The sequence below is a fragment of the Psammomys obesus genome, unplaced genomic scaffold, assembly GCF_907164565.1.
Source record: "Psammomys obesus unplaced genomic scaffold, mPsaObe1.curated_primary_1811, whole genome shotgun sequence".
Lineage (NCBI taxonomy): Eukaryota > Metazoa > Chordata > Mammalia > Rodentia > Muridae > Psammomys > Psammomys obesus.
The window spans coordinates 23,558,112-23,584,812 of NW_026585644.1; positions in this window are offsets into that span (position 1 = coordinate 23,558,112).

The following is a 26,701-nucleotide window of genomic DNA, read 5'->3' on the forward strand; positions in this document are numbered from 1 at the left end:
TTCTTCTTCTTCTTCTTCTTCTTCTTCTTCTTCTTCTTCTTCTTCTTCTTCTTCTTCTTCTTCTTCTTCTTCTTCTGTCTATCCTATTTGCCTTTCACAATGGGGATTGAGCATTTTAGCCAGAGACCTCCTTCTAGATTAGTTTTTTAGGTGTACAGATTGTATTAGGTTTGTCATATATTATATGTCTATATGAGTGAGTATATACCGTGTGTATCTTTCCGCTTCTGGGATAGCTCACTGAGAATGATCCTTTCCAGTTCCCACCATTTACTTGCAAATTTCATGATTTCCTTATTTTTCATTGCTAAGTAATACTCCATTGTATAGATGTACCACAGTTTCTGCATCCATTCTTCAGTTGAGGGGCATCTGGGTTGTTTCCAGATTCTGGCTATTACAAATAAAGCTGCTACAAACATGGTTGATCAAATGTCCATAGTGTGTACTTGAGCCTCTTTTGGATATATGCCTAGGAGTGATATAGCTGGATCTTGAGGAAGCGCTATTCCTAGTTGACTGAGAAAGCGCCAGATTGATTTCCAGAGTGGTTGTACAAGTTTACATTCCCACCAGTAATGGAGGAGGGTTCCCCTTTCTCCACAACCTCTCCAGCATGTCTTGTCACTTGAGTTTTTGATCTTAGCCATTCTGATGGGTGTAAGGTGAAATCTAAGGGTCATTTTGATTTGCATTCCCCTGATGGCTAATGACGTTGAACATTTCTTTAAGTGTATCTCTGCCATTCAATGTTCCTCTATCGAGAATTCTGTGTTTAGCTCTGCTCCCCATTTTTTAATTGGATTACTTGATTTGCTGCTTTTCAACTTGTTTAGTTCTTTATATATACTGGATATTAGTCCTCTGTCAGAGAGAGGGTTGGTGAAATTCTTTCCCAATCTGTAGGCAATTGTTTTGTTTTGATGATGGTGTCCTTTGCTTTACAGAAGCTTTTCAGTTTCATGAGGTCCCATTTATTTATTGTTGATCTTAGAGCCTGTGCTGTTGCTGTTCTGTTCAGGAAGTTGTCTTCTGTACCAATGACTTCTAGGGTCTTCCCCACTTTTTTTTCTAGCCGATTTAATGTGTCTGGTTTTATGTTGAGGTCTTTGATCCACTTGGACTTTAGTTTTGTGCAGGGTGATAAATATGGATCTACTTGCATTTTTCTACATATAGACATCCAGTTAGAGCGGCACCATTTGTTGAAGATGCTATCTTTTTTCCATTGTATGGTTTTGGCATCTTTGTCAAAAATCAGGTGTCCATAATTGTGTGGGTTTATTTCTGGGTCTTCTGTTCGATTCCATTGATCCACCATTCTGTTTCTATGCCAGTACCATGCAGTTTTTTATCACTGTTGCTCTATAGTACAGCTTGAGATCAGGGATGGAGATACCTCCAGAAGATCTTTCATTGTAGAGGATTGTTTTAGCAATTCTGGGTTTCTTGTTATTCCATATGAAGTTGAGAATTTTTATTTCAAGGTCTGTAAAGAATTGTGTTGGCAATTTGATGGGAATTGCATTGAATCTGTAGATTGTTTTTGTTAAGATAGCCATTTTTTACTATGTTAATCCTGCCAAGCCATGAGCATGGGAGATCTTTCCATCTTCTGATACCTTCTAATTCTTTCTTCAGAGACTTGAAATTTTTTTCATACAAGTCTTTGACTTGCTTGGTTAGGGTTACACCAAGGTACTTTATGTCATTTGTGGCTATTGTGAAGGGTGTTGTTTACCTAATTTCTTTCTCAACCCTTTTTTCTTTTGTATACAGGAGGGCTACTGATTTTTTTGAGTCAATTTTGTATCCGGCCACTTTGCTGAAGGTGTTTATCAGCTGTAGGAGTTCCCTGGTTTAATTTTTGGGGTCACTCACATATACTATCATATCATCTGCAAATAGTGATAATTTGACTTCTTCCTTTCCCATCTGTATCCCCTTGATCTCCTTCAACTGTCTTATTGCTCTAGCAAGGACTTCCAGAACTATGTTGAAGAGATATGGAGAGAGTGGGCAGCCTTGTCTTGTCCTTGATTTCAGTGGGATTGCTTTAAGTTTCTCTCCATTCAGTTTGATGTTGGCTATAGGCTTGCTGTATATTGCCTTTACTATGTTTAGATATGTGCCTTGTATCCCTGATCTCTCCAATACTTTAAACATGAATGGATGTTGGATTTTGTCAAATGCTTTTTCAGCATCTAGGGAGATGATCATGTGGTTTTTTTCTTTCAGTTTGTTAATATGGTAGATTACATTGATGGATTTCCGTATATTGAACCACCCCTGCATACCTGGGATGAAGCCTACTTGGTCATAGTGGATAATATCTTTGATGTGTTCTTGGATTCGTTGCAAGTATTTTGTTGAGTATTTTTGCATCAATGTTCATAAGGGAGATTGGCCTGAAATTCTCTTTCTTTGTTGGGTCTTTTTGAGGTTTAGGTACCAAGGTGACTGTGGCTTCATAGAATGAGTTTGGTAATGTTCCTTCTGTTTCTATTTTGTGGAATAGTTTGAAAAGAATTTGGAGTTAGCTCTTCTTTGAAGGTCTGGTAGAATTCTACGCTGAAACCATCTGGTCCTGGGCTTTTTTTGGATGGGAAACTTTAGATGACCGTTTCTATTTCCTTGGGGGATATAGGACTATTTAATTGATTTACCTGGTCTTGATTCAGCTTTGGTAAGTGGAATCGATCCAGAAAATTGTCCATTTCATTTAGATTTTCAAATTTTGTGGCATATAGACTTTTGAAGTAAGACCTAATGATTGTTTGGATTTCCTCAGTGTCTGTTGTAATGTCCCCCTTTTCATTTCTGATTTTGTTGATTTGGGTGGTGTCTCTCTGCCTTTTAGTTAGCTTTGCTAAGGGTTTTTCGATCTTGTTGATTTTCTCAAAGAACCAGCTCATGGTTTCATTGATTCTTTGAATTGTTTTATTTGTTTCTAATTGATTGTTTCAGCCCTGAGTTTGCTTATATCCATTCTATTAGATATTAGAATAGCTTTGGTGTGTCTGCTTCTTTTTTTCCCCCTAGGGCTTTTAGGTGAGCCATTAGGTTGCTGGCATGAGATGTTTTGAATTTTTTCTTGTAGGCACTTAGTGCTATGAACTTTCGTCTTAGCACTGCTTTCATTGTGTCCCATAAGTTTGGGTATGTTGTGCTTCATTTTCATTGAATTATAGGAATACTTTGATTTCTTTCTTTATTTCTTCTCTGACCCAACTGTCATTGAATAGCAAGTTGTTCAGTTTCCATGTGTGTGTAACCCTTTTGTTATTTCTGTTGTCATTGAGATCCAGCTTTATTCCATGGTGGTCAGATAGGATACATGGGATTATTTCAATATTTTTATATCTGTTGAGTCTTGTTTTGTGACTAACTATATGGTCTATTTTGGAGAAGGTTCCATGAGGTGCTGAGAAGAAGGTAAATTCTTTTGTGTTTTGGTGAAAGGTTCTGTAGACATCTGTTAAGTCCATTTGATTCATGACCTCTGTTAGAGTCATTGTTTCTTTGTTTAATTTCTGTTTTGTTGACCTGTCCTTTGTTGAGAGTGGGGTGTTGAAGTCTCCCACTATTAATGTGTGGAGATCTATGTGTGGTTTCAGTTTTATCAATGTTTCTTTTACAAATGTGGGTGCTCTTGTTTTTGGGGTATAGATGTTCAGAATTGTGGTGTGTTCTTGGTGGAGTTTTCCTTTGATGAGTATGAAATGACCTTCCCCATCTCTTTTAATTAATTTTGGTTGAAAGTCTATTTTATTAGATATTAGAATGGCTACTCCTGCTTGTTTCTTGGTTCCATTTGCTTGGAAAACCATCTTCCAGCCCTTTAGTACTATCTATCTTTGTGACTTAGGTGTGTTTCTTGTATGCAACAGATTGTTGGGTCTTGTTTATGTATCCATTCTGTTAGTCTGTGTCTTTTTATTGGAGAGTTTAGTCCATTGATGTTAAGGGAGATTAATGATCAGTGGCCATTAGATGCTTTGATTTTGCTGTTGGCTATGGTAGTGTGTTTGTGTGATTGGATACTTTTGGTTTTGCTGTAGTGAGGTTATTTGTTTCCTGTGTTTTCCTAGATATAGTTAGTTTTCCTGGGTTCTACTTTTCCTTCTAGTGTCTTCTGTAATGCTGGATTTGTTTGTAGGTATTGTTTGAATTTGTATTTTGTCATTGAATATTTTGTTTTCTCCATCTATGATGCCTGAGAGTTTTGCTGGATATATTAGCCTGGGCTGACATCTGTGTTCTCTTAGGATCTGCATTATATCAGTCCAGGCCCTCCTTGCTTTCATAGTCTCTGTTGAGAATTCTGGTGTGATTCTGATGGGTTTGCCATTATATGTTACTTGGCCTTTTTCCTTTGCAGCTTTCAGTATTTGTTCTTTGTTCTGTATACTTACTGTTTTGATTATTATGTGGCGGGAGGATTTTCTTTTCTGGTCTAATTTATTAGGTGTTCTGTAGGCCTCTTGTATTTTTATAGACCTCTCCTTTAAATTGGGAAAATTTTCTTCTATGATTTTGTTGAAGATATTTTCTGGGCCTTGGAGCAGGGAATCTTCTTTTTCCTCAATTCCTATTATTCTTAGGTTTTGTCTTTTCATATTGTCTTGGATTTTTTGGATGGTCTGTGTCAGGAATTTTTTGGATTTAACATTTTCTTTGACGGATACATCGATTTCTTCCATTGTATCTTCTACACCTGAGATTCTTTTTTCCATCTCTTGTAGTCTGTTGGTTATGCTTACCTCTGTAGTTCCTGTTTTTTTTTCCCTAAGTTATTTCTCTCCACAATTTCCTCCATTTGTGTTTTCTTTAATTTTTCCAATTCTATCTTCAGATCTTGAGTTGTTTTGTTTATTTCCTTCACCTGTCTGACTGTATTTTCTTGTTTTTTCTTCAATTCCTTCAGCTGTTTGTTTGAACAATCCTCTGTTTCTTTTATTTCTTTCAGTGATTTAAGTATTTCCTCTCTAAAGGCCACATACTGTTTGGCTGCAACTTCCTCTATATTTTCTTTATCTTCTATTTCTTTACGGATGACCATAGTCTGTTTGAGTTTATCTTCCTCTAGGTCTTTACGCATTTTATCTGTATCCTCTGTTATCCTCTTCATGAGCATAAATGTTAGGTCATCTTCTTGAATTTCAATTATGCTGGGGTGTCCAGGGCTACTTGCCCCTTGATATCTGGGTTCTGGAGATGCCATATTGCTTTGTCTTTTGTTGGTTGAGCTTTTACGCTGGCCTCTACCCATTGGGCTATGTTAGGTGTTGGGTGTTAGTTTCTGGTGGTTCCTGGGATCCTGTGGTGGAGAGAATCCCCTTGGCAGGAAGATGATTTTTCCTGAAGGAGGCCTCCTCTGCTTTTTGAGTATGGTCACTGTATGGCCAGTGTTTTTCAGGAATTGCCACTGTTCACCTCAGGTGTATAGACCTGAGTAGTAGCTGTGGTCTTTGTTAGTCAGGGGGGCTCTCCTCTCACCCATAGAAGTCCTCGAGACAGCTGCCCTGGTGCTGGGTTTCTCATTCTGAATTTAGTAAGCTGCTGCTGTTGTTACACTGTTTTCCAGGTACAGCCCTCTTGAGGAACCTGCTGATTCCCTAGGTGTGGGGTTTTCTCCCAACAGGGAAACTCAGTCTGGTACCCTGGGGCGCACAGTTCTGTCCGGGAAGGTGAGAGGAGCGCCCAGCAAAGTCTCTGGGCCACAGGCTGCGAGATCCACTCTGGGCCGGGAGACTGTGCACCCAAGTTTGAGCTGGCAGCAGGGGGCGCTGCTCTGGTCTGGAGGCTGTGCACTCCTCTCTAGGCTGGCAAATGAGGGCTCTTCTCTGGTCTGGAGGCTGGGCACCTCACTCTGGGCTGGAAGCTGTGTGTCCCTGTCTGGGATGGTGGCTGTGGGCGCTGCTGTGGTCCGGAGACTCTGAGCTCAGCTCTGGGCTAGCAGTGTGTGTCCCCTTCTGGGCCAGAGACTGTGCACACCTCTCTGGGCTGGAAACTAAGGGCTCTGCTCTGGGTCGGAGGCTTGGCGCCTCACTCTGGGCTAGAGGCTGTGTCCTCCAGTCTGAGATGGTGGCTGGGGTTGCTGATCTGTACGCGAGGCTGTGCACGCCGATGGGCTGGCAGCTGTGCGCCCAGCTTTGGGCCAGAGGCTGAGCGCCTCACTCTGGGCCAGAGGCTGTGTCTCCCGGTCTTGGATGGCAGCTGGGGGAGCCGCAAGAGTCTGTGTGCCCCGATCTGGGGTGGCGGGTGCCCCCACCAGTCCCCAGGACCTTTTCCAAGTATTTACTGGGTGACCTGAGGTCGGTTCCAATTGATTTCCACACCACAGGCTTTTCTCTCACCTGGCAATCACAGAGTTCAGTCTCCTGGTCACTGTGCCAACACTGCTATCCTGATCCTCAGACACAGTGTCTTCCCGGCACCACCATCTTGTCCCACCCCTCCCTCCACTTCTAACCACAGTAAAAGACAAAACAATCCATTTTGCCTGCTCTCAAGTCATTTTTAATTTGGAAGACTGTTCTACCCTCCCCCAAAGTTCAATTATGTGAGTAATAAAGCCTTACACATTCTTGGTGGATGTGTGATATTGTAGTCTCTTTTCTGTTACTGTATCATAATACCTGACATACCTGGGCCATTTATAAAAATAGACTTTCCTCTAAACATGTGAGGCCCTTCGTTCAGTCCTGCGGTCAGTCCTCAGTGCTGGCTGGGTATAAGAGGCATGCTTCCCATGCTTCCAGCAAGTAGGAAGTCCAAGGCCATGATGCTGGCAGCCACTCAGCAAAACAGAGCACAATATGGATGCTAGCTCAGGTCAGACTCTTCTCCATGGAGAGCAACCACTGAAATCAACTGGGACCATTCCCTTATCACCTCATCTGATCCTCATGACTCCCCAAAGACTACACATCCAAATGAATTGTATGATTAAATTTCAAATGTGAACTTTTAAGGAACATATTCAAACTGTTAGAGTTAAAAAAGCTCCTTGTCATGAGAATGGCACCTCTGTCTGGGCAGACACCTAATGTCCTAGCTGGACTGGCACAGTCACTTCAGCTAAGAGACCACACCTAGAAAGGTAGGCACAACTGAGGCCATGCTAATGAAATAGGTGGAATAGTTTATTCTTTCAATGAGACACTATACTTTCCCTTCCAGAATCCCTTCCCTTTGCAGAAGCTTAGAGACCACAGCAATGTACGGCTGCAATTATTCAGAAACGCATAACTTTTCCTTTCATTTTTTTTAATCTATCTTTTCTAAGCAGGCTTTCATTAATAGTTTAGTTTTTCCCCAACATTTTGCACTTCCTTACTCTTTTTCTAAAGCTTTGTTCATCATCCTGTGCTGACCTCCATGCCAGCTTAAATGGCATGGCTTTTTTCCTTTCTCTCCTGCTTTCTCATCCTCTGGGAAGCTTCTGAAGTTTTCAGCTTGACTGCTCTGCAGTTTTTCTTGTGATTTCTAATAAAACAACCCTAGTGTTTCAATTTAATTTCATTCTTAAATCACTTTATTAATGAGACTAAGAGCCCCAAAGAGGACCTTGACTTATCATGTGTCAAAGCTGTAATATCTGGGGATATCAAAATTAACATTCAACCCAAATTAAAGGGTGGGGACATATGACACTTATAACTCCATAATTTAGAGGCATTTTGTAAATGGCAAGAGATTTGAAGAACCATTTATCCACAAAATATACACAAGTGACAAGTGGGCACCCAAAAAAAAAAAAGATATGCAACAACTTGAGTCACTTGAGAAATGCAAATCAAAACTACAAAGAGATCTTTCTTCATGCCTTCTGGAATCACTGTTACTTAAAAACTGTTGACAATAATAAGTCTTGGCAAGGATGGTGAGAAATTAAAGTCCTCATCTACTGCTGGTAAGATGCACAGTGATGCATCTACTCGGGGAAATGATTTTGGCAGATCCTCAATTGTTTAAACATAATTTACACGTGGCCCAGAAATTCCATGCCTAAGTATACATCAAAGGAAAACAAAACATGCACACATAAAAACTTATACTAAAACATCAATAGTATGATTCACAATAGCCAGGATGTAGAAATTTTTTTTTGATCTTTCAGAAACTTGATCAATTGTGCCACAAGGTTTATTTATATTTTTTGAATATACCTTTTATTTGTATCTTTTAAAATTTTTATTTATATATTCACTTATTACAATTTATTCACTTTGTATCCCTGCTGCAGCCCACTCCCTTGTCTCCGTCCAGTAACACCCATCATTTCACTTCTCTCCCTATGTCCTTTCCCTAGTCCCCTGATAGGGGAGGACCTCCTCCCATTCTATCTGACACTAGCTTATCAGGTCTCATCAAGGCTTGCTGCATTTTCTTCCTCTGTAGCCTAGCAAGGCTGCACTTACGAGGGGGAGGTGACCAAAGAGCCCGGCCACTGAGTTTATGTCAGAGATAGCCCCTGTACCCCTTACTTGGAAACAGAGCAGCCAATGGGCTTCCTTTGGACAGAGGGTCTAGGTTCTCTCCATGTATGGTCCTTAGTTGAAATATCAGTTTCTGCAGGCCCCCCCTGAGGCCAGGTATTTTGGCTCTGTCATTCTCCTTGTGGAGTTCCTATCTCCTCCAGGTTTTTGTATCTCACTCTTCTTCCATAAGATTCCCTGAACTCTCCCAAAGATTGGCTATGAGTCTTAAATTCCCACCATTTGCCTGCAAATTTCATGATTTCCTTGTTTTTAATTGCTGAGTACTATTCTATTGTATAAACAAATGGTGTTGGTCTAACTGGCTGTCTACATGTAGAAAAATGAAAATAGACCCATATTTATCACCCTGAACAAAGTTAAAGTCCATGTGGATCAAAGACCTCAACATAAAATCAGACACACTAAATATGTTAGAAGAAAAAGTGGGGAAGAGCCTTAACCTTATTGGCATAGGAGACAACTTCCTGAACAGAACACCAACAGCACAGGCTCTAAGATCAACAATTAATAAATGAAACCTCATGAAACTGAAAAGCTTCTGTAAAGCAAAGGACACTGTCATCAGAACAAAACAAGAGCCTACAGACTGGGAAAAGATTTTCACCAACCCTACTTCTTACAGAAGGATAATATCCAGAATATATAGAGAACTCAAGAAGTTAAATGCCCTCTGTGGGAAGCTCCTAACTTGTTCCCTGTATTCTCCTTCTTCTGATGTCCATCCTCTTTGCCTTTCTGGATGGAGATTTTAGCCAGAGTCCTCCATCTTGATTAGTTTCTTTAGGTGTACAGATTTTAGTAGGTTTATCCTATATTATGTATCTGTATGAGTGAATATATAACATGTGTGTCTTTCTGCTTCTGGGATAGCTCACTCAGGGTGATCTTTTCCAGAAAGGCTCTGCCCTGCAGACTATCAAAGCAGATGCTGAAACTTATGGCCAACTGTTGGGCAGAGTGCAGGGAATCTTATGAAAGAAGTGGGAAATAGTAAGATCTGGAGAGGACAGGAGCTCCACAAGGAGAGCAACAGAACCAAAAAATTTGAGCACAGGGGTCTTTCCTGAGAGTGATACTCCAACCAAGTACCATGCATAGAGATAACCTAGAACCCCTGCACAGATGTAGTCCATGGCAGTTCAGTGTCCAAGTGGGTTCCATAGTAATGGGAACAGGGACTGTCTCTGACATGAACTGATGGGCCTGCTCTTTGATCACCTCCCCCTGAGGGGGGAGCAGCCTTACCAGGCCACAGAGGAAGACAATGCAGCCATTCCTGTTGAGACCTGATATACTAGGATCAGAAGGAAGGAGAGTAGGACCTCCCCTATCAGTGGACTTGGGGAGGGACATGGGTGGAGAAGAGGCAGGAAGAGAGGGGTTGGGAGGGGCGGAGGGAGGGAGCTATAGGTGGGATACAAAATGAATAAAGTATAATTAATAAAAAATTAAAATAAAAAAAGAACTGAAACACCAACAAACCAAGTAATCCAATTTAAAAAAGGAGTAAAGAGCTAAACAGAGAATTCTTAACAGAGGAATATCAAATGGCAGAGAAACTCTTAAAAGAAATGCTCAACATCCTTAGTCATACTGGAAATACAAATTAAAACAAGCCTGAGATTCCATCTCACACCCATCAGAATGGCTAAGATCAAAAACTCAAGGGATGATGCATGTTGGAGAAAATGTGGAGAAAGGGAAACCCTCCTCCATTGCTGTTGGGAATATAACCATGTACAACCACTTTGGAAATCAATCTGGTGCTTCCTCAGAAAATTAGGAATAGCGCTACCTCAAGATCCAGCTATACCACTCCTGGGCATATAGCCAAAAGATGCTCAAGTACACAACAAGGACATTTGCTCAACCATGTTTGTAGCAGCTCTATTCATAATAGCCAGAATCTGGAAACAACCTAGATGTCCCTCAAAGGAGGAATAGATACAAAAAGTGTGTTACATTTACACAGGATAGAAACAAGTGCATGAATGAAGTGTGGTATATCTACAAATGACCTAGTGTATGTATGTAAAGAAGAACGCAGTGTTAGCTTGTGGTACAATATGCACAAATCTTAAAAATATGCTTTATGAAAAAAATCAAGGGCCAAAGACTATGTGGTACATATCCTATCTACAAGGAATGTCAAATAATAGGGAAATGTATAGAGATAGAAAGTTGATTGGTTGCTTCCTATCACTAGAGATAAGGACCCTGAGATCATTGTTTAATGTGCTTAGGGTTTCCTTCTGGAGTACAAAATGTTCTAAGATTGATTGTGATAAAAGTTGAACAAATTTGTGGTTATATTCACACATCTGGCTATCTACTTATCGGGTAAACAGAACAGTGTGGAAGTCATATCTCAATAAAATCAAGCTGTCTTAAAATCCAATGGGAAAAACAGTGTTATCAAGAAGATCGAATTGCAAACTTAGTAAAACAAAGTGTCCAATCCATACCTCCTTGTACCAAATACAAAAGTAAGTTAAGTTACATGTCTTTATAACATAAAGATGAGAAGAGGGAAAGAAATCAAGCTTGAGGAGCTTGATGACAACCTCAGAAGAGCTCCAGGCAAGACTACAGACTCTTAACAGTATAACTTTCTTCAAAATAAAGTCACTCAGAGTGAGCACTCAAAATAAGATTTCATAAGAATTGGTAACCTACTTACAGAAAAATTTTAATCCAGCAACATGGCTTCTCTGGCAAGGGATCACATCCAAAAACCTTTTAGGTCTATGTGATCTCACTGGGATGCAGACACACTCTGGATTACAGGAAGATCTGTCTGGAATACAGACATACCCTTAGTACACACCTTCAATCCCAAACAGTGGGGGTAGAGTTAGTTTATAGAAGGAAGAAGCCATGTCTAGAAGTGATGTCTAACTGAGGGGCAGACAAGGTAACTAATCAGAGAAATCTGACAAAATGAGCCAGAGATAGGATACACCGAACTCTCACAAGAACAAGACAGGAAAGAGAGGCTACTTAAGAGAGATCATGGAGAGAAAGAAGTTTTTACCAAGAGTTTCTTACAAGGACAGTTTTATGGAGACTGGTTCCAGAGGGAACAAGCTAGACACAGGTGAAGACAGAATGAGCGAGTGAATGAAAAGGAGCCAGAAGATTAAAACATACTGCCAGAATTAGTTTGAAGACAGGCTGAGCAATTCAGTCAGAAATCAAGAGGAGCCAGTTTGAATCAGTTGTCTTGGAGAAGAGTTTAGGCCAAAACAGCTGAGTTGAACTAGCCAGTGAGAGTTTAGAAAGTGCTAGAAAGGCTTGGGAATAGTTCTCAGCTCATCCCTTCTTCTGAGAAAATGAAAACAACATTTACACATACTTAATCATATTCTCAATAGCCTAATTCCTTAATAGGCATCTCCTATGAGCCTTGTCCCCGAGAAGTTCATAACTCTCTAGTGTAGATTTTGAATCCCTAGATGGATGTAGGATTCAATGAGACATTTTAAGGGATTTATTTGGGTCTTTGACGATGATAACATACAGAATGCAAATCATTCGTTTATAAAATACCATACTGCATGGCGTTAAAATTTCAGTCTTCAGAGATGGCTGCATTAGCCAAATATGTCAGACTCCAGAGTTAATGCAGTCACTCATGCAGATTTGAAACAGTCATGTTCCAGACACGTAATCACTTTTATTTTCACCATACCAAATGCAGGGACCTATACACAGAATAAAGTCAATCGACCTTTATCAAACAGTGAAGCCAGTCTGATTTAAAAAAAAAAAAAAGCCTGAACAACATCATAAACAACAGGTTTAAAAATGAAAATTGACATTATCTACGAAAGAGATGTACCCAAATGAAGCCAAGCACCAAGCCACATGGATCATGCCTGTTCTCTAGCTGGTCCTAAAAGACTAAAAGACGTAGGGGGGTGAGTGGGGAAAACCCTCAGCTAACACACTGTGCAACCAGAGGAAAATCCAAGCCACTATAATTTGAAATATGGCACTGTTCTCAGTAAGTCACATGGAAAGAATCCTCGAACGATGAAGATAGGCAGTGGGTACTGGATGGCAGAAGGCCTCGATGTCTGGGAACCCAACTTGATGAAAGGTCTACACAAAGATTACAATACCTAAGCCCTTGGCTATCTCTGCGGGTTACATGCTTTACCTCACCAACCCTGAATCATGTACTTTCTACAGTTAATGACAAAAATAGCTCTTTTCAGCCAACAGAACGACAACCTGGGAATACCCAAAGAAGTAAAATTGCCTTGATTTTATTTTTTTTAACAGACTATTAAAGCTGCCTTTGAATATGTACATTCCATGAGATTCACAATATGCTTTTGAGAGATGCAGGTAAAGTAGCTAAAAATAAGTAAATAAATAAATTATAAATAGGAGAATTGAAAATGAATTCACGACTTTCACATAAGCTTCGTTGACAAACAAGAAAAGCCGCTTCAGGACACAGAACAATATCAATGAGAATCAAAAGCAAAGGAAATGAGCAAACGGAAGAAAGCAGGGCCTGCTATCTTCCCTAGGAATATTTTTAGTTTATTATCTGTTGTTAAAGTTTAGTGTGTGTCATTACAGCCCTGTGCATATGCTCTTTATGAATATTTGAATCGCCTTGTTTCTGCAAAGTTGTTTTTTTTTTTTTTTTTCTTTTTGGAGGAGGTACCACTATCGTTACACACATTTAGCACAGCACAATGCTTCCAGCTGCTTACTGAATCAGGTGCAAGTTCACTCGTTCAAGTCCACACAAAACTGCAGGCTGTTTCTATGATTTTATCCACAACTCCCTTTGACTGGCATGTCTTTTTCACCTCACCTTAAGCCTCAAGCCCTCTTTTTTATTAATTTTTATTTTTTAATATTAATCACAGTTTATTTACTTTGTATCTCAGCCGTAGCCCCCTCCCTTATTCCCTCTCAATCCCACCTTTCCTCCCTCTACTTCTCCCATGCCCCTCCCCAAGTCCACTGATAGGGGAGGTCCTCCTCCCCTTCCATCTGACCCTGGCTTATCAGGTATTTCAGGACTGGCTGCAATGTCCTCCTCTGTGGCCTAGCAAGGCTGTTCCTCCCTCAGGTGGCAGGGGGAGGTAAAGGAGCCAGTCATTGAGTTCATGTCAGAAATAATTCCTGTTCCCCTTACTAGGGAAACCCACTTGGATACTGAGCTACCATGGGCTACATTTGAGCAGGGATTCTAGGTTATATCCATACATGGTCCTAGGTTGGAGAAACAGTCTCATAGCCATTAGAGAGATGCAAATCAAAATGACTCTGAGACTTTACCTTACATGCATCAGAATGGCAAAGGTTAAATCTCAAGTGACAACACATGCTGGAGAGGTTGTGGAGAATTGGGAACTCTCCTCCATTGCTGGTGGGAATGAAAACTGGTACAACCACTTTGGAAATCAATCTGGCACTTTCTCAGACAACTAGGAATAGTGCTTCCTCAAGATCCAGCTATACCATTCCTAGGCATATATCCAAAAGAAGCTCAAGTACACAAAAAGGACATTTGCTCAACCATGTTTGTAGCAGCTTTATTCATAATAGCCAGAACCTGGAAACAATCCAGATGTCCATCAACAGAGGAATGGATACAGAAATTGTGGTACTTTTACACAATGGAATATTACTCAGCAATTAAAAACAAGAAAATCATGAAATTTGCAGGCCCTCTTACACTTCAAGATCCAGATCAGAATCAAACTGCCCCTTACTGGAGGTTGTAGCAAGTCTTCCATCTTCTTTTAATTACAAGGTATCCTACCCATGTATTCCTATAGTCAATGAACCTTAATTGCTACTTGCTGTTTTTAAAAAATAATTATTTGTATATACATTGTTACCCCTACTGTACATTGAGCTCATTGTGTCTTTCTTCTCCTTGGAAACTTTAAATTATCTAGGAAAGAATTTTTCACAGGGTGAGGGAAAGACACTAATGGGAAAATCAAAGTTTTAGCTATATCAGCATTTTCATTGCTGTGACAAAAACAGGTAAGATACAGATCTTCAGGGTTTCTTTTGGCTTACAGTTTCAGGGGCATTGACTCATGGTTGGTGAACTTCAGTGCTTTAAAGCCTGTTGTGGGATTAGGAACATAAACAGAGCAAGGCTGCTCACCTCAAGATGGCCAGAAAGCAAGAAATGGCAGGAAAGGTGGGAATTCCAGTGTCCCTTTCAAGGGTATGTTTCCAATGACTTAACTTCCTTGCAATGGATCCCACATCTTTTTTTTAAACTTTTTTTATTTTTTATTAATTACACTTTATTCATTTTTTATTCCCCCATAAGCCCCTCCCTCCTCCCCTCCCAATCCCACCCTCCCTCCCCTTTCTGCATGCATGCCACTCCCCAAGTCTGCTGATAGGGGAGGTTCTCCTCTCCTTTATGATCTTAGTCTATCAGTTCTCATCAAAAGTGGCTGCATTGCCCTCTTATGTGGCCTGGTAAGGCTGCTCCCCCCTCAGGGGGAGGTGATCAAAGAGCAGGCCAATCAGATTATGTCAGAGGCAGTCCCTCTTCCTATTACTAGGGAACCCACTTGGACACTGAACTGCCATGGGCTATATTTGTGAAGGGGTTCTAGGTTATCTCCATGAATAGTCCTTGGTTGGAGTATGAGTCTCTGGGAAGTTCCCTGTGTTCAAATTTTCTTGTTCTGTTGCTCTCCTTGTGGAGTTCCTGTCCTCTCCAGCTCTTACTATTTCCCACTTCTTACATAAAATTCCATTCACTCTGCCCGACAGTTGGCCATCAGGCTCAGCATCTGCTTTGACAGTCTGCAGGGCAGAGGCTTTCAGAGGCCCTCTGTGGCAGGCTTCAAGGTTGTTTCCTGTTTTCTTCTTCTGGCTTTCAGAGGCCCTCTGTAGCAGGTTCCGAGGTTGTGTCCTGTTTTCTTCTTCTTCTGATGTCCATCCTCTTTGCCTTTCAGGATGGGGATTGAACATTTTAGTTAGGGTCCTCTCTCTTGCTTAGTTTCTTTAGATGCACAAATTTTAGTGGGTTTTTCCTATGTTGTATGTCTATATGAGTGAGTATATACCGTGTGTGTCTTTTTGCTTCTGGGACAACTCACTCAGGATGATCCTTTCCAGGGCCCACCATTTACCTGCAAATTTCATGATTTCCTTATTTTCCATTGCTGAGTAATATTCCATTGTATAGATGTACCACAGTTTCTGCATCCATTCTTCAGTTGAGGGGCATCTGGGTTGTTTCCAGCTTCTGGCTATTACAAATAAAGCTGCTACAAACATGGTTGAGCAAATGTCCTTTTTGTGTACTTGTGCCTCTTTTGGGTATATGCCTAGGAGTGGTATGGCTGGATCTTGAGGAAGCGCTATTCCTAGTTGTCTGAGAAAGTGCCAGATTGATTTCCAGAGTGGTTGTACATGTTTAGATTCCCACCAGCAGTGGAGAAGGGTTCCCTTTTCTCCACAACCTCTCCAGCATGTGTTGTCACTTGAGTTTTTGATCTTGGCCATTCTGATGGGTGTAAGGTGAAATCTCAGGGTTGTTTTGATTTGCATTTCCCTAATGGCTAATGGGGTTGAACATTTCTTTAAGTGCTTCTCTGCCATTCGATATTCCTCTACAGAGAATTCTCTTTTTAGCTCTGTTCCCCATTTTTTAAGTGGATTACTTGGTTTGCTGCTTTTCAGCTTCTTTAATTCTTTATATATACTGGATATGAGTCCTCTGTCAGATAAAGGGTTGGTGATGATTCTTTCCCAATCTGTAGGCAGTCACTTTGTTTTGATGATGGTGTCCTTTGCCTTACAGAAGCTTTTCAGTTTCATGAGGTCCCATTTAGTGATTGTTGCTCTTAGAGCCTGTGCTGTTGGTGTTCTGTTCAGGAAGTTTTCTCCTGTACCAATGAGTTCTAGGGTATTCCCCACTTTTTTTTCTAGCCGATTTAATGTGTCTGGTTTTATGTTGAGGTCTTTGATCCACTTGGACTTCAGTTTTGTGCAGGGTGATAAGTATGGATCTATTTGCATTTTTCTACATGTAGACATCCAGTTGGACCAGCACCATTTGTTGAAGATGCTATCTTTTTTTCCATTGTATGGTTTTGGCATCTTTGTCAAAGATCAGGTTCCATAAGTGTGTGGGTTTATTTCTGGGTCTTCTGTTCGATTCCATTGATCCACCATTCTGTTTCTATGCCAGTACCATGCAGTTTTTATAACTGTTGCTCTATAGTACAGCTTGAGATCAGGGATGGAGATACCTCCAGAAGATCTTTTATTGTAGAGGATTTTGTTAGCAATTCTTGGTTTCTTGTTATTCCATACGAAGTTGAGAATTTTTCTTTCCAGGTCTGTAAAGAATTGTGTTGGCAATTTGATGGGAATTGCATTAAATCTGTAGATTGCTTTTGGAAAGACGGCCATTTTTCCTATGTTAATCCTGCCAAGCCATGAGCATGGGAGATCTTTCCATCTTCTCATATCTTCTTCTAATTCTTTCTTCAGAGACTGGGAATTTTTTTCATACAAGTCTTTGACTTGCTTGGTTAGGGTTACTCCGAGGTACCTTATGTCATTTGTGGCTATTGTGAAGGGTGTTGTTTCCCTAATTTCTTTCTCAGCCCTTTTGTCTTTGGTGTGGATCCCACATCTTAAAGGTTCTACTATCTCCCAGTCACATTCCCGGCTGGTAACTAAACATTCAGCTTGTGGCATTCGAGATGTATTCAGGGTTCAAGTCACAAGGTCCTGAGCATCTGTGGAGCACAGAAAGGCAGCAACAGTGTCGTAGTGGGGCCTCTGTTGGTGTGAAGAGACACCATGGCCATGGAAATTCTTAGAAAGAACAATGGGAGCTATCTTACAGTTCAGGATTTAGTTCATTGTCATCACAGAGAAAATCATGGCAGCATGCGGGCAGACCATGGTACTGGAGAAATAGCTAAGAGTTCCAATGAATTGACAGGTAGCAGGAAGAGAATGATCCTGAACCTGATTTAAGTCCACCCCCAGTGACACACTTCCTCTAACGAAGCCATACCTACTCCAACAAGGCAACATCTCCTGATTGTGCCCTTACCTATTAGCCTATGAAGGCCATTTTCATTTAAACCTCCACAGGCAATATAGAGCTGAATCTCAAGTGAGGGACAGAAGGACGATGAGTGACCTGGAACAAGAGGAATCCTTTTGTGTGTAAAAAAGCAAAAGAAATACATAGATATGGGATTATAAGCAAAACTACTCAATGCACTATAGGTGAATTATCTGATGCTAGCTAATAGAACAAGTAGTTAAATTTGCTACCGCAGGCAGTGTCTCCCAAGATGTTCCTGTTTGCTGTCTTAGTTCCAGTATTAGTATCATTATTGTTTTTTAATCCCATTTAAATAAAATACTCATATAATTCAAGAATTGCAAAGGGCCTTAAAAATCTACCTAGTTATGGCCCTTCTTTGTTGAGGAGCATGGAGATATGGTATTGAATGGTCAGCCCTTCTCTTCTGGGATGCATCATGAGGTAGACAGAATTTACTCAGCCCCTGGAGCTTATGGATTTGAAGAGCAATCGCTCCTTCCACTATGTTGTATTGTGCTACAGAGCAGACCATCATAAGAGTTGGTTGTCTGAACATATTGAATCTAATTCCTTAAAACTTCTTAGAGAATTTCTTCCAGCTGATATCAGAAGGAAGAGACAGAGAAATTCAAAACACAGAAGTATTTTACCTTCCACTGCTGGTACTGAAGATGGAGGAGAGAACAAGTTAAGAAATGCAGCTGAGGTCTAGTAAGCAAACACAAACCCCAGCAAGCAGTCAGCAGGAGCCAGCAGATCGGTGCTACCGCTTCACAAAACTGAATATTGCCAATAACCTAATGTCCTGGAGCAGGGTTCTCCCCTGAACTTCTACATCCCAACTCAGGTAAGAGAACACTTTGGTTTCTGCCTTGTAAACCCCTGTCAGAATGAACCTGCTGAATCTGCCTAGAATTCTGCCTGGCATAACTAGGAGATAATAAGGGTACTGTTTTAAGCTGTAAAATTTGGGATAGTTTGTGGCTGCGTGAAAACAATCGAAAGCAACACACTTCTGATATGTAATCACTACCTTAAATTTAGAGAGCTTGACTTAATATCAAATTCTTCATCCCTGGCAAACTTCCATCAAGCCTACTCCTGCCATGTGGTTCACTCAAAAGAACTGCAACCCTTCTTCCCAGGGTCACCCTTTCAAGAATTAAAGGGGGGTCTCAAGCGACATACTTGGTCTTCTGCAGATTGCTGCATCTCTCCTGACTTAGCGGTTTCTCATTCTGTTCACAGATTTATGAGCACAGCCTCTCTTATCCAGGTGACAAAGGAAGATAACCACCACGCACAGGAATGCTCATTTGTGGACCATCTACAGATACTCTACCATCTCTGAATGTCTCAGAGCAGTGCCATCAACCCTTTCTAGCTCAAAGCCTGTCCATGGGCATAGATATTTGAGGGCCATAATGAATTGCCTTTTTTTTTCTATGAAAAAAATATTTTTAATAAAAGCAAAACAGAAAATAATTTCTAAAAATAATGACATATCTTTCTATTTGGCACAATTTCATACCGTATGCTATAACCATTGCCGATTTTTATAACATACAGATGTGCTTTAATGCTTTTATTTTAAAATCACTTTTTAAAATTTACATGCATATAGTATTTTATTGTGTCATTTATATGCATACAGTCATTATTCACCCTCACCCTACAATACCTTCCTCGTTTCCCATTTCCCTTGGCTCCTTTTTCAAAAAATTTTATTTATTTAACCACTTTACAGCCTGATCCTAGCTCTCTCCCTCTGCTCCTCCCAGTCCCACCTTTATCCTCCTCTCCCCCCCCCCCGTTAACCTTCCTCTCAGAGAAGGGGAGGCCCCTAAAGGGTACAAACCCACCCTGGCACCTCAAGACACAGCAAAATCAAGTGCATCTTCTCCCACTGAGGCCAAACAGGAATAGTAAGAAGGACTGAGGGAACCAGAGGGGTTAAGGACACTGCAAGAAGACCTACAGAGTGAACTAAGCTGGGTCCAAGAGAATGATCCATCAACCAAAGAGCACACATGGGCTGGACTTGACCCCCTTCACATATGTAGCAGATGTGCAGTGTGGTCATCCTGTGGGTCTCCTCACAATGGGAGTAGAGGCTGTCTCTGACTCTGTTGCCTACCTTTGGATCTCTTTCTCCTAGCCAGGCTGCCTTGTCTGGCCTGAGTGGATAAATTACCTTCTAAACGCCCAAGAGAAAGAGAGCTGAATCTCATACCTCCAGATTAGAGATTCGTTCTCGCATGGCTGGCATGGGAAAATAAACAAACAAACAAAAAAAATTAGGTTTTTCATTCCAAGTTCCTTCTTGATTTCTGCATATTTATGCCTGTGTGTATGTATGCACGCTTATAAAGGAACTTCTTGCTGACAACAATGGAGTAAGTTAACACCCCAGTAGCTCCCCCACCGCATACAACGACAAAGACAGGAAAAGTGCATGCAAAAAAAAAAAATCTTACAGACATGGAGCAATAACCAGCACTGAAGGATAATTTTTTAACTTTTATTATTTTTTATTGGAGGAGGAACCCTCATGTCCCAAAGTATATGTGTGTGGGTCAGAGGACAACCCGTGAGAGTCAGTTTTCTCATTCCACCATGTGGGTCCTGTGATGGGACGAAGGTTGTCAGGCTTGCTGACCCATCTCACTGGCCCAAGGACAATGATACTTAAGAAAAAAAAAAAAGGAGTTATAGGTTTTTCATCAATCAAAAACACCACACTTACACTAATAGGATGTAACTATCTCCTTATCTCCAGATCATTGGGCCCTATCAGTGAAGGTCTCCCATTCAGATCTAGAATGCTGTATATTAATAAACAGAACAGAGAGGGAGCTTCTATATTTTGCCAGGTTTTTTTTTCCTAGGCACACTTTTCAAACTACAGAACATAAAGAAAAAGCCCAAGCATGAATGGTAGGTTGGCTGAGCATGTCGATAGAGAGGAGAATTTGAGGATAGTGACCAGAATTTTTAGGTCATGGTGGCAAAGTGCAAGAAGCAACACAGAGAAAAATCTTTAAATATCTACTTATTTGCATAAAGGATCTCCTTAAGTCTACACACTAACATACACTGATAAAGTCCACAAGAGCACAGACACACAGGCACAGTTGCTGAATAGAGAGTGCACAGAGTTCCTGAGGATTCCAAGCATTCAAGTGAGACCTATGACAGTGCATGCCTTGGGGTTGGTATCATTAGATAGGTGTATATCATATAGACAAATCTATAGTGGCTTCAGTAGTTCCTCCGCTCACCCACCCCCAAATATTTATAATGCAAACCTTCAAACCTCAGAATGTGGTTTTGCCTGGAAAAAAATATTTTTGTAGACATGATGCCTTTGTACATTACTCTAGATGACATCATCCTGAAATATTTGGGTGAGCTCTAAGTTGTAGTAGAAGTTCTGATTTCTTTAAAAACTCAGTTATGTTATGTAAACATTTTTTAAATTCCAATAGTGGAATGTGATACTGCCTTCGTTTATCCCGAGCTGATAATAGAGAGAGAGGCGTGGCCTATGCCAGCTGAGTTGGAATTCTGAGGACTCTGAGAGAGTATAAATACCAGAGCCCAAAGAGAGGGAGAGGCTTTGAGGAGACAGCTGGAGAAGGAAGAAGGCTCCTTCCTTATTCATCCTACTGTGTTTGCCTTTTGATGTTGCTGGGCTGCTAGATATCCTAATGACTGAGATTGGTATTTTCCCAAAGAACCTGAGTACCCTAACCAGCTGAAACTAAGTCTGGAGAGGTCTTTGTCCCCTTGCCCTTCTAACCTTCTCTCCTACCTAGTGTTGGAGGATTGGAAGGGAGATAGAGGTTTAAGGAACCCCAAATAAAGTAAAGTTTAAAAACTAGCACCTACACTAAGTCAAGACAAGTGTCCTTATGTGAGTGATAGAGGAGAAGACATTGAGATAGAGGCTACGTGAGGATGAAGGCAGGTATCACAGGTATACACTAACAGTAGCCAAGGAATAGGGAGAGCCTCCAGAACAGGAGTTCTCAACTTGTGGGTTATGACCCCTCTGGGGGTTGAACAACCCTTTTGTAGGGGGCACATATCAGATATTTACATTATGACTCATAACAGTAGCAAAATCACAGCTCTGAAGTAACAATGAAATAATTTTATGGCTGTGGGTCATCACAACATGAGGAACTGTATTAAAGGGTCAGAGCATTAGGAAGGTTGAGAACCTCTGCTCCAGAAGCTGAACAAGGCCAGGAGCTGTGTGTGAACTGCCATGTCAAGCAGCAACTGTACCGTTATAGGTTGGTAGCATTACTTTTGACTTGCAGAGCTCAGAAAGAGTAAGTTACAGAGGTTTAAGGGCCTTTGGTAGGCACATGTTTATTTTGCCTCTTTTTAAGTTTAGGGACAGTGAAACATTAAAAACACAAGTGGTTCAGCTAGTTGGTGATGGCACATGCTTTTAATCCCAACACTTAGGAGGCAGAGACAGGCAGATGTCTTGAGTTCAAGGCCAGCGTGGTCAACAGAGGAAGTTCTAGGACAGAAATTTTGTCTCAAAAACAAAACAACACAAGTGTTTCTCCTCAATTGCCAGTTGCTCTTGGTTTTAATCAGACATTTGTTACTTTTGCAGTTGTCCCTGTGCATATCACACCTCTATGTGGTAGCCTCTCTAACCCTCCACGCAATTCTCTTTTCCTCCCATTCTTCTTTTTCCAAAATCCCAGCCTCACCTTTGCTGCTGCTTAGTCTGAAGGGAATGTCCTTGATGCAGTGTTGGAGGACAATCCATGTAAGGTCTTTTCCTCATTTTCCTACTGTAGAAGGTTGGGAGCTCTTTCAGAAAGAGCATGCATTCCCAGATGATTTGTGGGGAGTCTCATCCTCCTCAACTGTCTTCAACCCTTAGTGTTGGCTTCAAAAGCAACAGCTGCATCTTTATTTATCTTCAAAACCTTCATTGCTTCCCACCTGGTGAAACTACACCCATAAAACAATTGATCGATATTTATTGAAGGCAATCAAATTTTATGTTAGAAGAGGCTATCTTAAAGAATTCTATCTGTTCTCATACAAAAATGATGGAGGATGTTAAAAGAAATATCTTTTCTGAATTAAATAAATAAATAAATAAATAAGTAAATAAATAAATGAATAAATAAATAAATAGATAGATAAATAAATAAATAAATAAAAGAGGGGGTGGGAGTCAGTAGAGTGATGACCTTCAATGTGCCAAACAGTTAACACTTTGTTAATTGAACAGAAAGATCATAACTGCATTTAGTAATCAGAAAAACTCCAGAAAAATGGATAAGGGAACTAAAATTCAGCTGAGCAGTGGTGGCTCATGTCTTTAATCCCAGTACTAGGGATGCAGAGGCTGGCAGATCTCTGTGAGTTCAAGGCCAGCCTGGTCTACAGAGTGAGTTCCAGGACTGCCGAGGCTATACAGAGAAACCCTGGCTCAGAAGAAAAGGTGGGAGGCAGGACTAAATAAAGTTCAGGGAGGGAAGTTGAGCAAATTTGTCAATTTATATTGCAAGTGGTCTCAGGGTTCTCTTTCTGTTCGTTACACTCCAAGTCGTTCCTTCATTTGACAATAAAAGCCAGTCTTCAGTAGACTGCATTTCAACAATGTTCCCTCCAGCTTCCCTCTCCCCTTACCATTCTCCAAACCAATCCCATATCCAGCATCTTTCTGAAAAGTCCCCTCTTTATTTTCCTTTCCCATGGTTCTCAAGGTACATGGGGGATTCCTGTTACAAAACTTGAATATGAGGTTCACAGAGGTGCAGAGAGCTATTTTTTGCCAAATCCCATTAGTCACAGCCAACGCTGGGGGAGAAAGTTTTCATTTTTGTGAGTCACTGTTTATCTGTCTATAAATTTAGTAATGAAATGCCTGTGCCACAGGGATGTGAAGAAATTTCATTTTTGCTTATAAAATCCTCAGGGCATGTTTGGATACAAAATGCAATAACACCATAAAATATTGCCCTGATATTGCTATCTCCAAGCCTGGAACTCATTTCTGCATTATGAGAAGCAAAGAAGATTTATGGGAAAGATAAGGAGCTAGCTCCTCTCAAGTATTTAAATGAGGTTTTTCTTTAAATAGCCATTGTCTGCTAGTGTCCTCATGTTTGAAATTGACAAAAAAAAATATTTGCCAGTAGCCTAGAAACTTTCTGATTACACTGGTAGTCAGGGAAATACTTAAGTAGAAATAAAAGCAGTTATAACTTATTAAGCTTCATGATAAGGCCATTTTCTCTCATCATTACCTTAAACCCTCAAAACAGTTCTTGCAGTATAGGTGCCATTAGTATTTTACAGATGAGGACACTGAGGCTCATTCATAGTGCAAAAAGTTTCAGGGGTCGTCTTCAACCTCTTCTTTATGATTCCAAAGGTCTTGACCTTTTCAACTAGTAGTCTACATGTGACCAATTAGCACACACCTATAATCTGTCACTCAGACAGGACCTCCTATCCAGCAACCCAAACTGGCCTTAGCAAAACATTGAAAAATAGATACAGGTAGATACTCCATGGTGCAGATGCCATTGGAAGTCACACCCGGCTTGGGCTTAAGCGCTTAGGAAGATTCCTAGGCCTATCATGTCATCCCATAGAGATAACCAACTCACTAACTGTGGGCACCCTCAGCTGTGAGAAGCCATGCATTCTCTCCCCAACCTCTGATATAAGATCATGAAGGAATAAAAACCTATAAATCTGTAAGTATAAACTGAATAGAAGGGATGCCAACATGCAAACCATCCCCAAACAGAAAAGTACAAAGCAAAGAGAGAGGTGATGGTTGCAAAAGCAGTATTAGTGCTGCAGAATTAAATACTAGAGAGGTAAAGACTTGGGGAATATTGCTAGTCAGCCCAGACTTAATCGGGGGCTCCAGCATAGAGGCTTGCTGAAAGAATCTCATCCAGGCCCCAGGGGCCTCTTGTCAGACCTGGGCAACCAGGTGATAACCACGTTACCACACAACACATGAGGAAACGTGAAATGTGCCCTGAAGAAATTATTCATCAGCCTTACATGCCACGACAGTAGTCCGAGAAAATGCAAGGGTGAGGCACAAGAGGTCCACTAGAAAGAAGCCGCAACACCATCCCAGCCATCTCATCCCGAACAGCTTTCTAAAACTCCAGGGCCAGGTTTCACAGGAAAGCCGGTTGGTGGAATAAGCCCAGAAAACTTTCCAAGCAGTGACTTTTGTAAATCTTCCAACAAATGGGACCTGTTTCTGCCAAAACCAGTCGCTTCTTGAGAGAGAGAAAGAGAGGGAGGGAGAGGGAAAGGGAGAGAGAGAGAGAATAGTAGAAACAACTAGCTAGCCACAGAGAGTCATGTCTCTTATATCTATAATACATTTCTTGGGCACCTATTCTCCACACACAAGTTATTTTTCTTAGATCCCTTTGGTCTAGGTTTGGCCATTTGCCTGCTTCTTGAAATCAGGATAAGAACACAGTGATGCGTGATATTTCTTGTCCAAATATAAGAGTAAATAAAGATGTCTCTTGTAGTCCTTACCCTTTCTCCATCCTCCACCTAAAAACACAGGATTCCATTCTCCTGGGGGTGATGTAAAGGTGATGTGATGAAAGGGGAGAGAAGAGAAACAGGATTGGGAAATAAAAGCATCATTGTGTTAAAGTGAAGAATACTGTAGTTTACTTATGACAGCAGCACGAGCAAACATGGCAACTGGTCTCATAGACAGTTTCCAACTAGTCTTTCTGTCTATCCATACACATTGTGACCTTCCATGGAGTCTATACTTCTCTTTCGTTGTATTAATGTTATTGCAACAATAACAACAGCAAACCACCCGAAACTGTTCACACTTATGAGAGAGAGAAGGTTTATTTGTACTCAGGGTTTTGAGATTTCAGTCCATTGCCACTTTGATCCATTGCCTTTGTGCCTGTGGTGAGGCAATTATCATGATAGGAAAATGTGGTAGTTGAGTTGCTTATGTCCTCCCGGCATCCAAGAAGAGTGTAAAAGGAAGACAGAGGGAGGACGAACATATACAGGCAAGACCAGTGTTGCGAAACCCTCTAGATGGCATGCCCCAGTGGCATCAGACCTCCCAAAACATAGAGATTCTAGAACCTCCCATTAGCACCACAGGTCGGAGACCAAGCTTGCAATATTCCAAACCCAAACAATAGCTGTGATTTCTTTAGAATAGAAAAATACAGGCGGAGAGAGATTGGAGGCTGTCCATGGCTAATAAAAATGATGATGATGATGATAATGATGATGATTAGAACCTTGCAGACAACTTCTAGGCATCTTTAAAAGCTCATTCTTGGGCTTGTATTTTACCAATCCAAATATCCCTCATCAATCTGTACTGTAAAAATCCCACACTACATGGGGAGTACATATGTAGGTACTTTGGTTGGCTGCCCATGCTGAGCTCCCAATCTACAGCCAGCTTTGTCCTCCAGCTGTGTGTGAGAGAGCCATCCTTACTGTGCCCAAACCACCAAGGCTCATGATGACTGCCAGTGTCACAGTACCCCAATCACTAGGCTATCTCCATGGCACAGAAGAAGCCGATGAAGCCACTCAACAGTAGAGAAGAGAAATTGCTTTAAGCCAAAGATCTTTGAGATGGTTTATGATGTGGTGATGGAAAAGAACACTTATATAACAGAGCAAGGAGTCAGTCTGAGAAAGAAGACATAAGATCTTGGACAGTCCTGGGGTGTGAGCTGGAAAGCAGATGCAGGGAGTAGCTGGTCACTGCTGCATCGAGACTGTGAGAATTTCCACTGTCAGGGAAACCTCTGCAGAAGTGTGTACCTGATGCATCATCTCACATATTTGAACACCCAGGAAAAACATATCTGAGAGCTTCTAACGCTAAACAGGGAAAAGAAATACTTTTGGATACGAGTAAATAAATTTTAAAAATAGGCGATTTATTCATCCCAAGGACATAAAAAACGAATAAGAAAGAAAATACAATGGTCATATAAAATCTATTTCATCATAAAATTCACATAATTAAAATAGTGTTAATGCTGACGGATAAGCAATTATGAGAAAATATGGAGAAGGTGAGGGGGGG